Source organism: Cucurbita maxima, unplaced genomic scaffold (assembly GCF_002738345.1).
Source record: "Cucurbita maxima cultivar Rimu unplaced genomic scaffold, Cmax_1.0 Cma_Scf00015, whole genome shotgun sequence".
Classification (NCBI taxonomy): Eukaryota; Viridiplantae; Streptophyta; class Magnoliopsida; order Cucurbitales; family Cucurbitaceae; genus Cucurbita; species Cucurbita maxima.
The window spans coordinates 955,452-972,194 of NW_019272031.1; the positions used below are offsets into that span (position 1 = coordinate 955,452).

Below are 16,743 nucleotides of genomic sequence, written 5' to 3' on the forward strand. Positions count from 1 at the left end.
TATCGTTATGAACACTATTCTTAAATTCTCTAATAGGGGTTAGTTGACATCTCCCTAGTTGCCATAATATAAACATCATAAAGGATGTTGCGACCTTAGTCCAACTCATATCTACCTATGTGGTCCCTTGCTCTCATTTGAACAATATCATGATTAGAGAGTGGTTGGAGATCCCCTCACCGCACCCATAAAGTATTTATAAAGTTCTAACAGGGTTCATGCAATTTGAGGGCTCAATCTAAGTTCTACAACCTTTATAAAAATTGTGAATGTTTGCTGAATCCACCACACCTAAATGGTGGTGAGAGTTCTCTTATTTATAATCATTTACAGGATACAGAAATATGGTAAATTTACAAATAATATGGAAATAACACTAAAAGAATAATAAATGAATACAATATATTTGCCTTTAATAAAATGGCAAGTATGGTAAGCCGTAATGTAAGACAAATATCTAGATATTTGCCTTATAATGAACGGTCAACTATCCTTAACACCCCCCGCAAGCTAAGCGTCGGATTTGAACGAATGTGAAGCTTGGATCTGAAAAATTCAAAGAGAGGTCGAGAAATACTTTTTATGAAAATGTCAGCAACTTGGAGGTGAGAAGGTACATATTGTGTGCGAAGTTTGCTAGCGATAACAAGTTCTTGAAGAAAATGATAATCTAGTTCAACATGTTTGGCCCGCTTGTGAGAAACGGGATTAGAGCTAAAAAAAATAGCACTTTTGTTGTCACATAAGAGTAGGGGCTGTTGTGAAATAAAAACCTTGAGGTCATGCAAAAGACGCGTAATCCAAAGAAGTTCAGCAATAGTTGTGGCAAGAGCACGATACTCAGATTCACAGCTGGAGTGTGAGACAGTAGGTTGCTTTTTAGCACTCAAAGAATCGAGATTGTTACCAAGATAAATAGAATAGCCGGATGTAGAACGACGAGTATTGGGACAACAAGCCTAGTCAGCATCCGAATAAGTGACTAGAGTACTAGGAATAGTGGATGGACGAAAGGTAAGACTAAAGTGGAGTGTTCCTTTGACATAGTGAAGAATACGTTTGACAGTAATGAAGTGATCTGCAGTAGGGGCATGCAAGAATTGACTGACAGAATTGACAGCATAGGCAATATTTGGACGCGTAATAATCAAGTACTAAAGGCGCCAACAAGAGATCTATAGAGAGTAGGATCAGAGAAAGGAGAACCATCAGCAGTCAGGTGTTGAGAAATAACCATGGGAGTGTGGACTGGTTTGCTATCGAGCAATTGAGCACGAGTAAGAATATCTCGAGCATATTTTAACTGACTAATAAAGAGACCATCAGGAGTGGGTGAAGGTTCAAGACCAAGAAATTAATTGAGAGAACCCAAATCTTTGGTAGCAAACTCAGAATGAAGCTTGGGAGTAAAGCTATCAATAAGAGATGAGTTGTTGCCGGTAACAATAATGTCATCAACATAAAGAAGCAAATAGATAAGGTTGGATTTCTAAAGAAAGACAAAAAGGGACGTGTCAGTGCGATTGCAAGAAAACCCAAGTGTGAGAAGAAATGAGCTAAAACGCTGAAATCAGGCGCGAGGAGCTTGCTTTAAGCCATAAAGGGCTTTCTTTAATAGACAAACATGAGTGAGAAATCGAGGATCAATATACCTAGGAGGTTGTTCCATATGAACACGTTCAATAAGAGTTCCATTGACAAAAGCATTCTTGACATCAAGTTGTCGAAGAGGCCATTTATTTGTGACTGCAATAGAAAGCACAACACGGACAGTGGTAGCTTTGACAACCGGACTGAAAGTGTCAGTGTAGTCAAGACCAAGAACCTGAGTATAACCTTTGGCAAAAAGACGAGCCTTGAAATGCGCGACGGATCCATTAGGCAAATATTTAATACGAAACACCCATTTAGAGCCCACGATGTTGGAGTTGGCAGGGTGAGGAACCAAAGTCCAAGTATCATTTTTTTGTAACGCTTTGAATTTCTTCATCCATGGTAACAACCCAAGCAGGATTCTTAGCCGCAGATTTGAATCTTTTTGGCTCAGTGGATGCAAGAAGAGCAGAAAGAAGTTTATATGAGCCAAAAATACTAAGATTTGCTAGATGATGAGTCTTGAATATACCAGCTTTGGCTCGTGTGATCATAGGATGAGTGCCCAAAGAAGAGGAATCAACAGTAGGTTCAATAGAGGTAAAATTAGAAGTCGAGGGTGGCAAAGTGGAACCTGCAAGAGAAGTATCAACCTGCACAGGCTCATCCATAAGGTTAGAACAAATATCACACGAGGATGAACTGGATCGAGGAATGTGCGATGATGAAGTGGTAAGGGGGGATGAATCAATATGATAAAGATGTGGTTCCAAGAAATTCGAAATAGGAATAGAGGAAAGAAGTTGGGCCTGGGAGCTAGTGATAGCAGGAAAGTGAGTTTCATCAAATTGAGCATGACGGGTGATATAGCTTAGTGGTGGCAGGATCAAGACAGCGGAACCCTTTATGAGCAGGACTATAACCCAAAAAAATACAAGGATTGCTGCGGGGAGAAAGCTTGTTAGGCATATAATCACGTAAATAAGGATAAACACGACAACCAAAGAGATGAAAATTGCCATAATGTGGAGTGTAGCCATAAAGAAGTTCAAAAGGTGACTTACCTCCAAGAAGTGGAGTAGACAACCTGTTGATAATATAAGCTACAGTGCTGAAGGTGTCAACCCAAAACGAGGAGAAAGATGAGAGTGCAAGAGAAGAGTCAAGCCAGTCTCAGTCACATGATGATGTTTTCTCTTAGCACGACCATTTTGAGCAGGTGTATATGGACAAAAGAATTTGACTTTGAAATACCTTGATATGAGAAGAATATTGATTTTCGACCAATTTTTGAAATTGAAGAAAAATATCAAAGAAATCATATTTAAATTTTAAAGGGTAAAGCTCGAGAATAATCATCAATAAAAATAACATAATAAAGAAAACCCGAATTTGATTTGTTAGGAGAAGGACCCCAAAGATCACAATGAATAAGATCTAACACATGAGACGACCTACGTTCATTGTGGGAATAAGGCAATAGATGACTCTTCGCAAGTTGACAAGTATTACATAATGATGGAGAAGACAATAAAGACGTAAGAGAAAGATGACCTTTTTTTTATTTAAAAAAGAAATAATAGAATGATTCACATGACCCAGGCAAGCATGCCATAAATCATATGAAGCACGTAAAGATTTGTTTCTAAGGATTGAAATAAAAGCAGAGTTGTCGTACTCCAGCACATATAGCCCAACATCCCTTTTACCAGTTGCCACCACACTTCCTGTTTAACGATTCTGGATAGTAATAAGTAAATGTAACGGAGAGAGGAAAATCAGACGTTAATTTACTTATGAAAAGAAAATTTTTAGTGAGATGAGGGATAACCAAGACATCTAATAAGTGAATATTTGGAATAGGAGAAAGAGTACCGGTGTGGGTAATGGGTAGAGATGCACCGTTTTCTATGATCACAGAGTCCTTACCCTTGTAATTTTTAGACTGATCCAAAATAGATGGGTCGGCAGTCATATGGGCCGAAGCCCCAGTGTCCAGAAACCAATCAGCAGCATCGGGTCCAGCAATAGAACATGACGTGTTAAAGGCTTCAGCAAGGTGAGCATGAGAAGAATTAGGTCGAACATACCGTTGGTTGCAGCGGTCAACATAATGGCCCTCTTTGCGGCATATTTGGCAGTGAGGTGGTCGACGATCCTGACCTGAGTGGGTTCATCCTCGATTGGAAGAGTTGTTTTTGTGGGAATAAAAACGACCTCGCTGGTTGCTAAAGAAAGTAGGGTGGCTTCAATGGGTGCGACCACGATTAGTGGTTTGTGAATGCTGTAGGAGTGGAGTTAGAAGACTCAAGAGAGTGCTAGAACAACTAAAAACTTTTAGCTTTAGAGACTAAATATGCAAAACAGGGGATATGGGTGAGAGCCATCTGAGCAGTAGAAAAAGCTGAGAATTCGGTGCCGAGTCCACAAAGGAACCAATGCACTTTATCAATGTCTTCGGCGGGTCTACCAATGACATGAAGTTGGTCACAAATTGTTTTGAAGGCACGGGCATACTCAGCAACAGGTTTGGTGCCACATTTCATCAGCTACAAGTCATCCTTGAGTCTCAGTTCATGAGCTTTCGAATGATGGCTGAACGTAGTTTCCAATGCAAGCCAAACATCACATGTAGTAGAAAGACCAACGACAACATCATGGCTTCCTCGGTGAGAGAGGAGAGTAGAAGATAGAGAAGTCCTTGATCAGCTGCTCTCCACGCCAAATATTTGAGGGTTGAGTGTTGAGGTTTTTGGTTCAAAGCGAGGAGGTGGAACCATAGTTCCATCAACATAGCCCAGCATGTTTTGACTCTCAAGGAGAGGGAGAAGTTGGCTTTTCCAAAGAAGATAATTGGAGGAAGAAAGTTTGATGTTGATCATATGGATTAGAGTATTGAAAGGAAGAATATGATAAGAGGATTCAAAAGCCATAGAGAAGAAAGGATAAGGGTTGTTAAACCGAAAGGGTTCTGATACCATGTGAATGTTTGCTGAATCCACCACACCTAAATGGTGGTGAGAGTTCTCTTATTACAGAAATATGATAAATTACAAATAATATGGAAATAAGAATAGAAGGAAAGAATAATAAATGAATACAATATATTTGTATTTAATAAAAGAGCAAATATGGTAAGCCGTAATGTAAGGCAAATATCTTGATATTTATATTTGCCTTATAATGAACGGTCAACTATCCTTAATAAAAATACTACTTTGAACCCCTTCGAGAATATGTTTACCAAAAGAAAATTAACTGAAAAAACCTCTAATAGTCCATACATGACACAAATAAAGCATAACCAGTTATAAAATGTTATTCGAATCTTTGGTAATCGAATTGAGTTCACAATTAGAAGTTAGTTGACGAACCTCTAATTATTTCCGTAAAACAACATAAAAACCTCATGCATAAACATATCATTCATGAATGTCTACTCATAGTTTTCATTTTCAATTTGTTTTGTCTTCTTCTAAATTATTTAAATTAGCTCCTTCCAATTCTAAACTTTTATTACATGCTTATTAGTAAATACTTCCATAATATAACAAGTTTTTCTTAATTTGAAGTCCTAGTCCTAAAGTGCTATTTCCTTTAATAATATTAGGATATAATATTTTATTTAAATTATATTTATTATTATAAGATATCTCATCAATTAATTTGAATTTCATTGAAATTTTAAATATAATTTTTCTAATATATATTAATTATTTTAATATTTAATGTATCAAATACAACAAATATAATTTTTTTTTCCTTTTATGTTTAATGCATCTAATATATTAAATTTTAGCGGGAACACCTCAACTTAAATATTTTTCTCTAGTTATATTTCATATATCTAATCTATTAAATACAAATTAGATCACTTCAAATTATATATATTTTTATCTATTTATATCTAATATATATATATAACATATTAAATATTAATTTATAAATTAAACATATTTTATCTTTCATATTTAATATAATAAATATTATTTGAAAATTTCAAATTTTCTCTCGACCAAATCGAAAATCCTAATGTTAAGCTGAGCTACCCAAGGATCCTTTTGAGCCTATAGATTATTAGCTCCAATAATAATAAATTAATTAATCAATTTTCATTTTTAATCATTGTTCACTCCACTCCAGACTTACAGTTTGCACTTTCATGTATTGTAGGATATATTAGGTCCATTGATATAATCGTTATAATCAAGTCGAACATTCGCAAATTGTTCGTAATTACAATTGGGTGAAAAGTCCATTTTACGCATGCAATTACATTTTTCACCTTAAGTACCATTGATTATCTAATAAATAATTTGTTTATGATTCAATTAGAAAAGTCACGCCTCGTGGGCCAATAAGAAAGTGGGGCACATTGTTCAAGTCTCAAAATTTGCACCAAATGGAACTACTCATCTACTTATTTTATATAAGAAAAAGTGAACTACATCTCATGAAATTATATTCCTAGCTCCCTAATTGGTCAAGTACCTAAATAGTAGGCATATTGAGTCTGTAACGAACCTAGATTTCTAATAACCTAAGGTCGCTACCATCTTCATAACATCATCTCTTATGTGGAAATAAACATTGAAAACATCATCGTAAAACATTGTCATGGACTTACATGTTTCAAAAAGTCTTTAAAAGCGGCATATGAAATATTAAATAAAATAAATAAATATTAAAATTGAAAAACGCACCATACTAACCTTTGGTGTGAGAAATTAAATACAACTATCTTATGTACATGTCATGGTCTTTATTTGCGATGTCGTCATCAGCCGTATAGGGGTGTCTTGCCTTTATCTAAAATGGAAGTAACACACGACTTAGTATTTGAAGAAATACTCAGTAAGTGGTCCCACTATTGGGGTCATGAAATGCAAACATATCAACTCATGATTAGGGACCTATCGTTAAAATCATCATAGAGGAGGCCTCCAGTCCGGATAAAATTGGATGTGTAGTACTTTCCTACACACGACCCATACGTGCGAGCGCAAGTCCTTAGGCGGTTCGCACCCTCTCAATCCATCATAGTCGAACTAGTTGTCCATAACCGGACTTTCGGAGGTTAGCAAACCCTCGAATACCATGCATGACTTGATGATAATGATCATCATCATACTGAACGCGTCCGTACTTATCATTATAAATGGGAAGTAACTTGATGTATATGATGTTGAGGATTGTTTGGAGGGAGTCCCACATTGACTAATTTAGGGAATGATCCTAGGTTTTTAAGTAAGGAATATATCTCCATTGGTATGAGGCCTTTTGGGTAGCCCAAAGCAAAGCCATGAGAGCTTATGCTCAAATTAGACAATATCATACCATTGTGTCGAACAAATGATGTAGTTTGTTCAAGGGCTCTAAAAGAGTCGATCCTCAATTAAGGGGAGACTCTATGGTATACTTTGTTCGAGGGGAAGATTGTTGGGAGGGAGTGAATGATTATGGGTTTATAAGTAACCATAGAGCTCATATCTTGATCCATTTTTTAGTACTTGATTGTTGTCTTGTTCTTGGCCTATTATTCTTTGTTCACCAAGACACTACCTACCCTCAAGGCTTCTTGCGCTTCAATTAGTGTAGTCTCAAAACCTACATCCAAGGCTTCTTACGCTTCAATTAGTGTAGTCTCAAAACCTACATCCAAGGAGCTAGTTAGTGTAGTCTCAAAACCTACATCCAAGGCTTCTTACGCCAGTTAGTGTAGTCTCAAAACCTACATCCAAGGCTTCTTACGCCAGTTAGTGTAGTCTCAAAACCTACTTACGCTTCAATTAGTGTAGTCTCAAAACCTACATCAAAGGCATCTTACGCTTCAATTAGTGTAGTCTCAAAACCTACATCCAAGGCTTCTTACGCTTCAATTAGTGTAGTCTCAAAACCTACATCTAAGGCTTCTTACGCTTCAATTAGTGTAGTCTCAAAACCTACATCCAAGGCAAACCTACATCCAAGGCTTCTTACTCTTCAATTAGTGTAGTCTCAAAACCTACATCCAAGGCTTCTTACGCTTCAATTAGTGTAGTCTCAAAACCTACATCCAAGGCTTCTTACGCTTCAATTAGTGTAGTCTCAAAACCTACATCCAAGGCTCTCAAAACCTACATCCAAGGCTTCTTACGCTTCAATTAGTGTAGTCTCAAAACCTACATCCAAGGCTTCTTAAACCTACATCCAAGGCTTCTTACGCTTCAATTAGTGTAGTCTCAAAACCTACATCCAAGGCTTCTTAGGCTTCTTACGCTTCAATTAGTGTAGTCTCAAAACCTACATCCAAGGCTTCTTACGCTTCAATTAGTGTAGTCTCAAAACCTACATCCAAGGCTTCTTACGCTTCAATTAGTGTAGTCTCAAAACCTACATCCAAGGCTTCTTACGCTTCAATTAGTGTAGTCTCAAAACCTACATCCAAGGCTTCTTACGCTTCAATTAGTGTAGTCTCAAAACCTACATCCAAGGCTTCTTACTCTTCAATTAGTGTACTCTCAAAACCTACATCCAAGGCTTCTTACGCTTCAATTAGTGTACTCTCAAAACCTACATCAAAGGCTTCTTACGCTTCAATTAGTGTAGTCTCAAAACCTACATCAAAGGCTTCTTACGTTGCAATTAGTGTAGTCTCAAAACCTATATCCAAGGCTTCTTACGCTTCAATTAGTATAGTCTCAAAACCTAAATCCAAGACTTCTTACGTTCCAAGTGATATAGTCTGATCCCACGACCAGTGCTTCATGCGTTCCCTGCGATACAACCTAAATACTTACGCTCAAAGCTTCATACGTTTCAAGCAGCATAGTTTGAATACCTACGCTTAAGGCTTTATACATTCCAAGTAGCATAGTTTGAAAACCTACCTCCAAGGTTTCTTAGTTTCTAAACAATGTAGTACTAGTCATGAATATATTGTACCCTGAGATGTCTAAGAGTTTTTTGAGTTTGAGTTTTCTGAATTTGGGGATCTTGGTTCTTTATTCTTAGTGATACCTAACATTCTTCTTTTATCTTAATAGATGTGGAGGTTGTGTATTATTGTTCTTGGTTCTTATTCTATAATTCCTAGGATTATTAATTTCTGGTAGCACAAGTCATAACATGCATTTTAAGTTCCACATAACTTACAATAACATGCCTGAGTCATTCGTAGTATATTCTTTAGATAATTCTAGAAAAGTCTGAGATCTGGGGTAAGAGTTACTTCAGGTACTTTCTTAAAGCGTTTCTTAGATCCTAACTTAGTTTAGTTTTAAACTTGAACTCATCAACTTAAAATCTTGAATATATTATGTCCTTAGAAATAGGATTCATAAAAAGCAGCAAGTCATTTGGAGGGTGTTTAGACCTACCTTAAAAGGTCTTAGGGGGCATTTTAGTCATTTTACCTACTAATCCTAGTTTAACCTCTAAAAATTTTCCAATAGCTCTCAAATTTAAGGGGTTAGAAAATAAGGTCTACTAAAAAGTTTCATAGCATTTGGATATTAGTTAGATCATGAACGGAAGATAAGTTACTTTAAGGGCATTATGGTTATTTTACGATGTTACTTGGTTTAGCTACTTAACCTTGTCGAATGATTACCAAATTTCATATATAATCTTAACCTGTCATAATATACTCAAAATTAAAATTTCATGTGCAACGGAGTTCATTTAGCTTGTCATTTTAATGTTACTTAAATCTCAAGAAAATCGATCAGTTTAGAATCTTAACTCTCGGATTTAAAGTAAAGCTATCTGCAAGCAAGTATTTTTTGGTTGCAACCATGATGTTCATAAATAATTTCCAAAAATTGGACACTGAATGCAATTGCTACCATTGAAAAATCTTTTATAATAAAGTCAGATTCATTTGCTCTTTTTGAAAGATTTTTGAAGATAGTAATTGACATCGTTCATACATTGTCTGACAATCCATCAGCAGTCGATTTTGAGATAACATTGTGTATATTTTCAAATGTTATCGATATCATTACCGGTTGAATGTAACGTAAACAAAGATATTTGAATATCAAAGTAATCTTAGGTTTATATCAAGTAGATTATCTTTGTTCTGAACTTATACTGTTATGCTTTAGATTTCAAGACAATTAATTAATGATCACATAATCGTTTTATTATACTTAAATAGATGGTATTAATATTATCTTGGTGATGTTCCCTCACACGGCCATCCGGGCCTTTTTGGTCTTTCAATTCAAAGCTTTTTTCTCTGTAATGATTTCCAAAAATATGGCATTAAATGCAAATGCTAATTCATTTGCTCTTCTAGAGACTTTTGAAGATAGTAAGTGATATTTTAATAGATCATTGATAATTCATTGACGGTTGATTTTGAGATAATATTGTGTACATTCTACGATGTTATCGATTTCATTGTCCGTTAACAAAAAAATGTAATATAAACAAAGATATTTGAATATCAAAGTAATTTAGGTTCATATCAAGAAGATTTGTCTTTGTTCTGAACTTTTATGTTTGCTTTCTCAAGATTAATTAATGATCACGTAGAACTGTTTTTTTGGATGCTTATATAAATTACATTAACATTATCTTTCGGTGATGTTTTGCCACATTGATCGTCCAGGCCTTTTGTGCTTTCAAACAAAAAGGTTGATCGTCTAGGTATTTTGTGAAACAAAAGCTCCTTATTATTTTTTTTTTTGCTCGCAAACATGTTCTTGAATTAATTCCGAAAATTTAGCACGGAATGCAAATGCTACCCTTGAAAAATATGGTATAATAAAGTCATATTCATTTGTTCTTATTGAAAGGATTTTGAGGATATAGGGTGATATTTTTAATAAATCGATTGACCATCCATCAACTATCGATTTTTAGATAACATTGTGTACATTCTCAAATGTTATCGATTTCATGATCTGTTAACAAAAAAAAAAAAAAAAAGTAATTTAAACAAAGATATTTGAATATCAAACTAACATGAGGTTCATACATTAAATAGATTTTACGAATCTGCTTCAAATAGATGGCATTAATTTTTATGTGTATATTAATACTATCTTTTGGTGTTGTTCCTTCCGTCACATGGCTCGTCCAGCTTTTGTTCTTCCAAAGTAAAGTTATCTGCAAGCAAGTATGTTTTGGTCGCAAACATGATGTTACAATGTTGTTCAAAGATTTCCAAAAATTGAACATGGGATGAAAATGCAAAAATCTTCTGTAATAAAGTTTTCCGGTTCAAAAGCCGAATTAAAAATTTCTGATAGAAAGGGGAATTAAACAGATCTAGATCGGAGAGAAATCAAGAGCCGTGTACGGGAATGAAGCTGGAAGGAGGAATATATAGGAAGACAAATAGGTGAGTGGTAACCTATGAGTGAGGGCTGATTTCTAGATGAAATTGGAAGGCTCGGTTCACAAATAGACCTACACCATTCGATATTCTCATATACCATAATAACTTAATGACCGTTTATTTCATTCGAGAACGGATTTTGGTAATTTTTTGAAAGTTTTTTGGAGATTGAAATTGATATAGTTGATAGATGGTCTGACAATTTATCGGTATCCGATTTTTAAAAAAAACATTGTTAACATTGTTTACCTTCTAAATGGGTGAGGTAACCAAACATATTTGAATATCAAATGAATTGTAAGTTCATATCTAATAACTAGCAGGTTCATAAGTATTAAAACTCAAGGGGTTTGAGTACTAACCTTTTGTAGTTCAAATTCCTTTTTCCTCATGAACCAGTTTCGAACCACCATTAGTGTCTTCTCCACTATTCTCCGACTTTAGAAAAGAATTGTGAAATCCTGTGAGTGACTAAACTTAGGAGGGATTTAGTATATATGAAAAGAGAGTTTGTGAGAGTTTTTCTCAAGATTTTTCCAACGGAGAAGTTACATGTGCATTGATCACTCTATTTATTTCATGCAAATTTGAGATCACCAAATTTTGACACTCAAAATTCCACTCAAATTTGTGGGGTTTATTTGACAAGCATGCAAATTTGGTTAAACCAAATTTTGACACCTCCAAATTCCACTCACTCAAACATGAATTTTTCCATTAAGTGAAGTCAACATTTTCACTTTCTTCATTTTCATTCAACCATTGAATAATTAATTTCAAATTAAAGTAATATTAAATGATTAATTAAATTATTTGATTAATATTTAATATTAATTCAAATTTCAATCTCAATCAATTTCGACACATATTTGATTAAAATATTTAAATCTTATTTAAATATCTTCGATTCTATCTTTTTGTTTAATTTGAAAATAAAACAAAAATGCGGTTAAATATATCGTATATATGTAGCGCATATTCCCTAATTTGAATTCGAACACTTCAAACTCACTCGTCACACTATTTTATGGTTTAGTTCGATATGAGCAAGCAGAGGGACCTAATAGACTTATAGATCATGGGCTTCAACGATCCAAGATTAACCGGTTAAACTCATTAACCTTGTTAACCAACATTCGTTAACTACTAGGACACTCCACTATAACCTAGTAGTTACACTCCCCTCACTATAAATATATTTCTGTCCATTTGATATAACCTTAGTAAGTCGATCATTCACAGGTTGTTCGTAACTAAAGCGGGGTCAATTTACCGTTTTACCCTTAAAGTTACTTCTTGTTCCTTAAGTCCCACCGATCCTCTAATGAACAATTGATTTGTAGTCCAACCACCAAACCGAATACCTCTCAGGCCAATGAGAGGGTGGGGCCCCTTGTTCAAGACCTGGAGTCAGTACTTAAAGGAACAATCTCTCTACTATCCCTAAAAGTGAGTAGGAGTGAATTCTATCTTGCATCCTATGTCCCCAGCTACCCAGTCTTACCCTTGAAATGGGAGGTTTATTGAGCCGGCGAACTCAGGCCACTCTGACCCATGTAAATCTAAGGATAATTCTGAATAAACATGTGTTCATAGTTAGCTCAGGATTAAGGTCGAGTTATTTAGATCATGAAGTGAAAAAACCAGTCTCAACAGTAAATAACATTATAAAGTGAGAGTGATTTTCATCATGGTCCGATCTCATGCAATACTCATTGCATAAGACGCCCCTACTCACATGTTTCCACATGTACAATTTAGTGATCACATTGTTTATACCATAAACAAAAGTGAGCTGCATCCATAGTGTTCCCAGGATAAGGCTGTACTATAGATCATTTTGACTATATACTTGAACTTGATCCACTTTTATGTATCTACATATAGTTCAAGTAATCATACTATAGCTAGAGTATTCTTAGTTTATTGGATTTAGATTAATGATCGTAAAATTCACTTTATTAAATAACCATCTTTACTAAATAAACATCAATAATAACTTTATTAAAAATAGAATATGTTTTTGTTTACAAACTATGAGTTTTAGGACATAAAACTCAACCGTTATAATATTCTTCGACGATTTCCATTCATGCAAATGCTACCATTGAAAAATCTTCAATAATTAATTCAGATTCATTTGCTCTCTTTAAAAAGTTTTTGAAGATAGAAATTGATATCGTTGATAGATTGTCTAACAATCCATCAACGGCCAATTTTGAGATAACATTGTATACATCATCGAATGTTATCGATTTCATTGTCTGTTAACAAGAATGTAACGTAAACAAAGAAATTTGAATATCAAACTAATCTTAGATTCATATCAGCCAGATTTGTGTTTGTTCGAAACTTTTATGGTTATGCTTGATTTTAAGACAAACATTAATTAATTAATGATCACATAAGACCATTTTTTTATACTTAAATAGATTGAATTAATATTATGTATTATTAATGTTCTTCTGTCACACGGGCTCGTCCCGTCTTTTTGGGCCTTCAAATCAGAGCTATCTTACTTTACTTTTTGCTCACAAACATGTTCTTCAATGATTTCCGAAAACTTGTAATTGAATGCAAATGCTACCGTTGAAAATATTGTATAATAAAGTTATATTCCTTTTGCTCTCTTTGAAAGGCTTTTGAAGATATAAAGTGATATCTTTGATTGATAATCCATCAACCACTTATTTTTAGATAACTTGTAACGACACGGAAAAGAAAAAGAAAAAGAAAAAAAACTCAGTCACTGGAAAACTTGCCAGTTTTTCGGCGACCGCCGAGTTTCGCGGACCCCACGCGACGGTCACACCACGCCCAGCCTTCAGCCCACGACTCCCAGCACCTGTCAGAGTACCTGCAAAGGGAGAAAGGAAAGAAAATACGAGAGAGAGGTTTCGGATAAATGTTGGCGAGTTTTCAGTTTCTCCGACGAACCCTCAAACCACCCTCAAACCGACACCAAACGATTAGTTACCACCACGAGAAGGATCCCTAACGAAAGAAAAATAACTCAAGGTGCGTTTTGTGCTTTTCGTAAGCGCCATCGTCGGTAACCGAGGTTGGAAAATTGGGTTTTCCTAATCGTTCTTAGATATGTGGTTTTAGGAACTTTTAGGCCGCAAAACTCCCAGAAAAGAAAGAAGGACGACAAATAAAGAGGAAAAGGAAGAAAGAGGATCGAAATTGGCAACAAAAACGCCGCGGGAAGGAGAGAGAAAACTCGTCGGAAAATCGGCCGAAGTCGGGTAAGGAAGACGAGATCCACGGATCTGGGTCAACCCAAACCCAAAACCCGAGAGAGCCAGCCCATTATTTCCCTTGGCCTCTGCCTTCGGCCCAGCCCAACTACAGCGGCCCAAACCTCAAACCAACCCAGAAGATACGGTTCAGTTGAACCAACCCGAGACCAGACCCACGGTCCAATCGAGCCGGCCTGCAACCCAGTAGCCTTTCGCAACCCGCGATCTAGACCACGACCCGAACCAGACTACGACCCGTGCTTGGACCCGACGCTACCGCATGATGTGGCTTTCTCTGCTTCGGCACGTGTTACACAGCGGCACAGGCGGTCCCTCGGCTCGGATCGGCGCAAACGGCTCGAGCTCCCTCCAGTGATGCTCCGGCAGCTCCTCCGGCGGCTCCTAGCGGCTGTTCGGCTCGGCTCACCTGTTTCCAGCCCGGTTTCCACTATTTCGACCCTCCCGGATCTGTTTTCGGCCCCGATTAAGGTATTTGAGACCATTTTAGAGTCGTATTTCACATTTATTGAATTATAGGTAAATTAACTGTGAAATACTAACGGAAAGTGGTGAACGGTGTGATAGGAAACAAACCCCGGCAACGTAGGAAGCAGCTCTCACAGAACGGGAGCTTACGTTTAGCTATTTAGGGAGCACTCCGGCCAAGGCCAACCAAGTAAGTGGCCTTACTATAGGATATGCTAACAATTGTATGAGTTATGATGATGTATGAACTATGTCGTACGATGCGGTACATGAGTTATGATGATGTGTGGGTTACGATACTTGATGACGTGTGCAGTATATATATATATTGATGAATGACGTACTTGATATGTTTGATGCACTTTGTGGCAATATGATGAGTATGATGTTTGCATGACGTTTACCTTAATATGATGATTTTTTCCATATTGAGCATGCTATATGATGATGAGTGCCATATTGCATCATGTCGTTAGATCGACATAGGACACAATCCTAAGAGCGTGAAAATGATATTAATACAAATATCCACGAGTATGTGTTACCTAGAGTAACAAAGAGATGAGACTAGAGGGTTGTGTCAGAAGAGACATTATGATGGATTGTGAGGGACCTCATGCATATTGTATGTTCATAAGCATAGGCCTACTTCCCCTAGAGATGATGAGTGCAGACACGCACCTTATGATGAGCGCGAATGCGCACAGGTGCGAATGCACACAAATGAGGGTGTTTATGAGGCGCATGACACTATGGGGTTCCGCTGACCTCTAGACGTCGCTACAGATTAGCTTGACCAGAGGGTCCAGGGGGTGTGCGAGCGCCCTGGAGATTCACACTCGCATGTGTGAGTCGTGTGTAGGGAGTACTACACATCCAATATGTCCGAGACTGGAGGCCACCCCTAAGATGATTAGAGATAGGTCCCTAATTCATGATTGCATGTGTTTGCATTAGCATGACCCCTATAGTGGGGTCACTTACTGAGTATTTCTACTAAGGCCGTGTGCCATTTTGTTTTTCAGGTAAAGGCAAGGCTCCCATGTACGGTTGACGATGGCATCATGATCAGAGACTGTGGCGCATGCATAGGATAGTTGTATATTTAGGGTTTAGGGTTTAATTTGTAATTGTTTTTTTATCTTTATTGAACTCCAACATGATGTTTGAAACACGTAATTCCGACAGTGTTTTCTAATGTTTGAACGTATTTTGAAGTTTTAAATTTTTCCGCTAATAAAGATGAGCATTCTTAGATTTATATTCTGCATTAGAGATGAGCATGAGACATTAGTGGCGACTCTAGATATGTGAAAATTTAGGGTTGTTACATAACTTGTGTACATTCTCAAATGTTATCGATTTCATTAGTCGGAATATACTAAGTAATGATTATACCCAACTGTCTAAAATACTTAGTGGGAGGAAGAAGGTATATGAGATACATCATTTTCCTTTCACGCTCTCTGACAAATTCACACCGTGAGATTCATGCTCGGCCTCGTGTCGCCCTAGGAGCGTCCTCCATTTGGAAGGTATTTGCATGAGTCAATAACAAGGTGAATAGAGAAAGTATTTATAGTAAGTGGGAGAAGGAAGTATATCAACACATCCTATGGTTTCCACCACTAGATTGCACCATGAGATTCCCATGTTCCGCCTGCATGTTGCCCTAGAGCAACTACCCATTCGGAGGGTCATAACATGGGAGTCGAAACAACGCAAACTCCAGAAATGGATAGGATTTCTTAGGTCCGTTCCCAACTTTTGTTTTTTCATTTGATAGCATTCTTGGGACCGATCTCTGAGGTTTGAAAATGGCAGGTCACACTTATGAAGAATTACTAAGAGTTAGTATATTCTTGACCAAAATAGCTATAATTAAAACACGAACAAGAGTTATTCTAGGATTCTATTGTCGCCGTTTAAGTCACTCTTTATTGTGATAACAGTGGAGCAGTTGCAAATTCAAAAGAACCAAGAAGCCATAAGCGAGAAAAACATATTGAGCGCAAGTATCATCTCATAAGGGAGATTGTGCAATGAGGAGATGTGATCGTCACACAGATAGCTTTAGAGCACAACATTGTTGAT

The 16,743-nt window shown here is 36.6% G+C and overlaps 1 long non-coding RNA gene across 1 annotated transcript; it reads left to right on the forward strand.

The window, feature by feature from the left end:
* The first annotated feature begins 14,454 nt into the window (after nucleotides 1-14,454).
* LOC111490071 lies at nucleotides 14,455-15,705 on the forward strand. Its single transcript, XR_002719492.1, has 3 exons — nucleotides 14,455-14,652; nucleotides 14,749-14,839; nucleotides 15,675-15,705. It is a non-coding gene; the product is annotated as an uncharacterized LOC111490071 (long non-coding RNA).
* The last annotated feature ends 1,038 nt before the right edge of the window (nucleotides 15,706-16,743 follow it).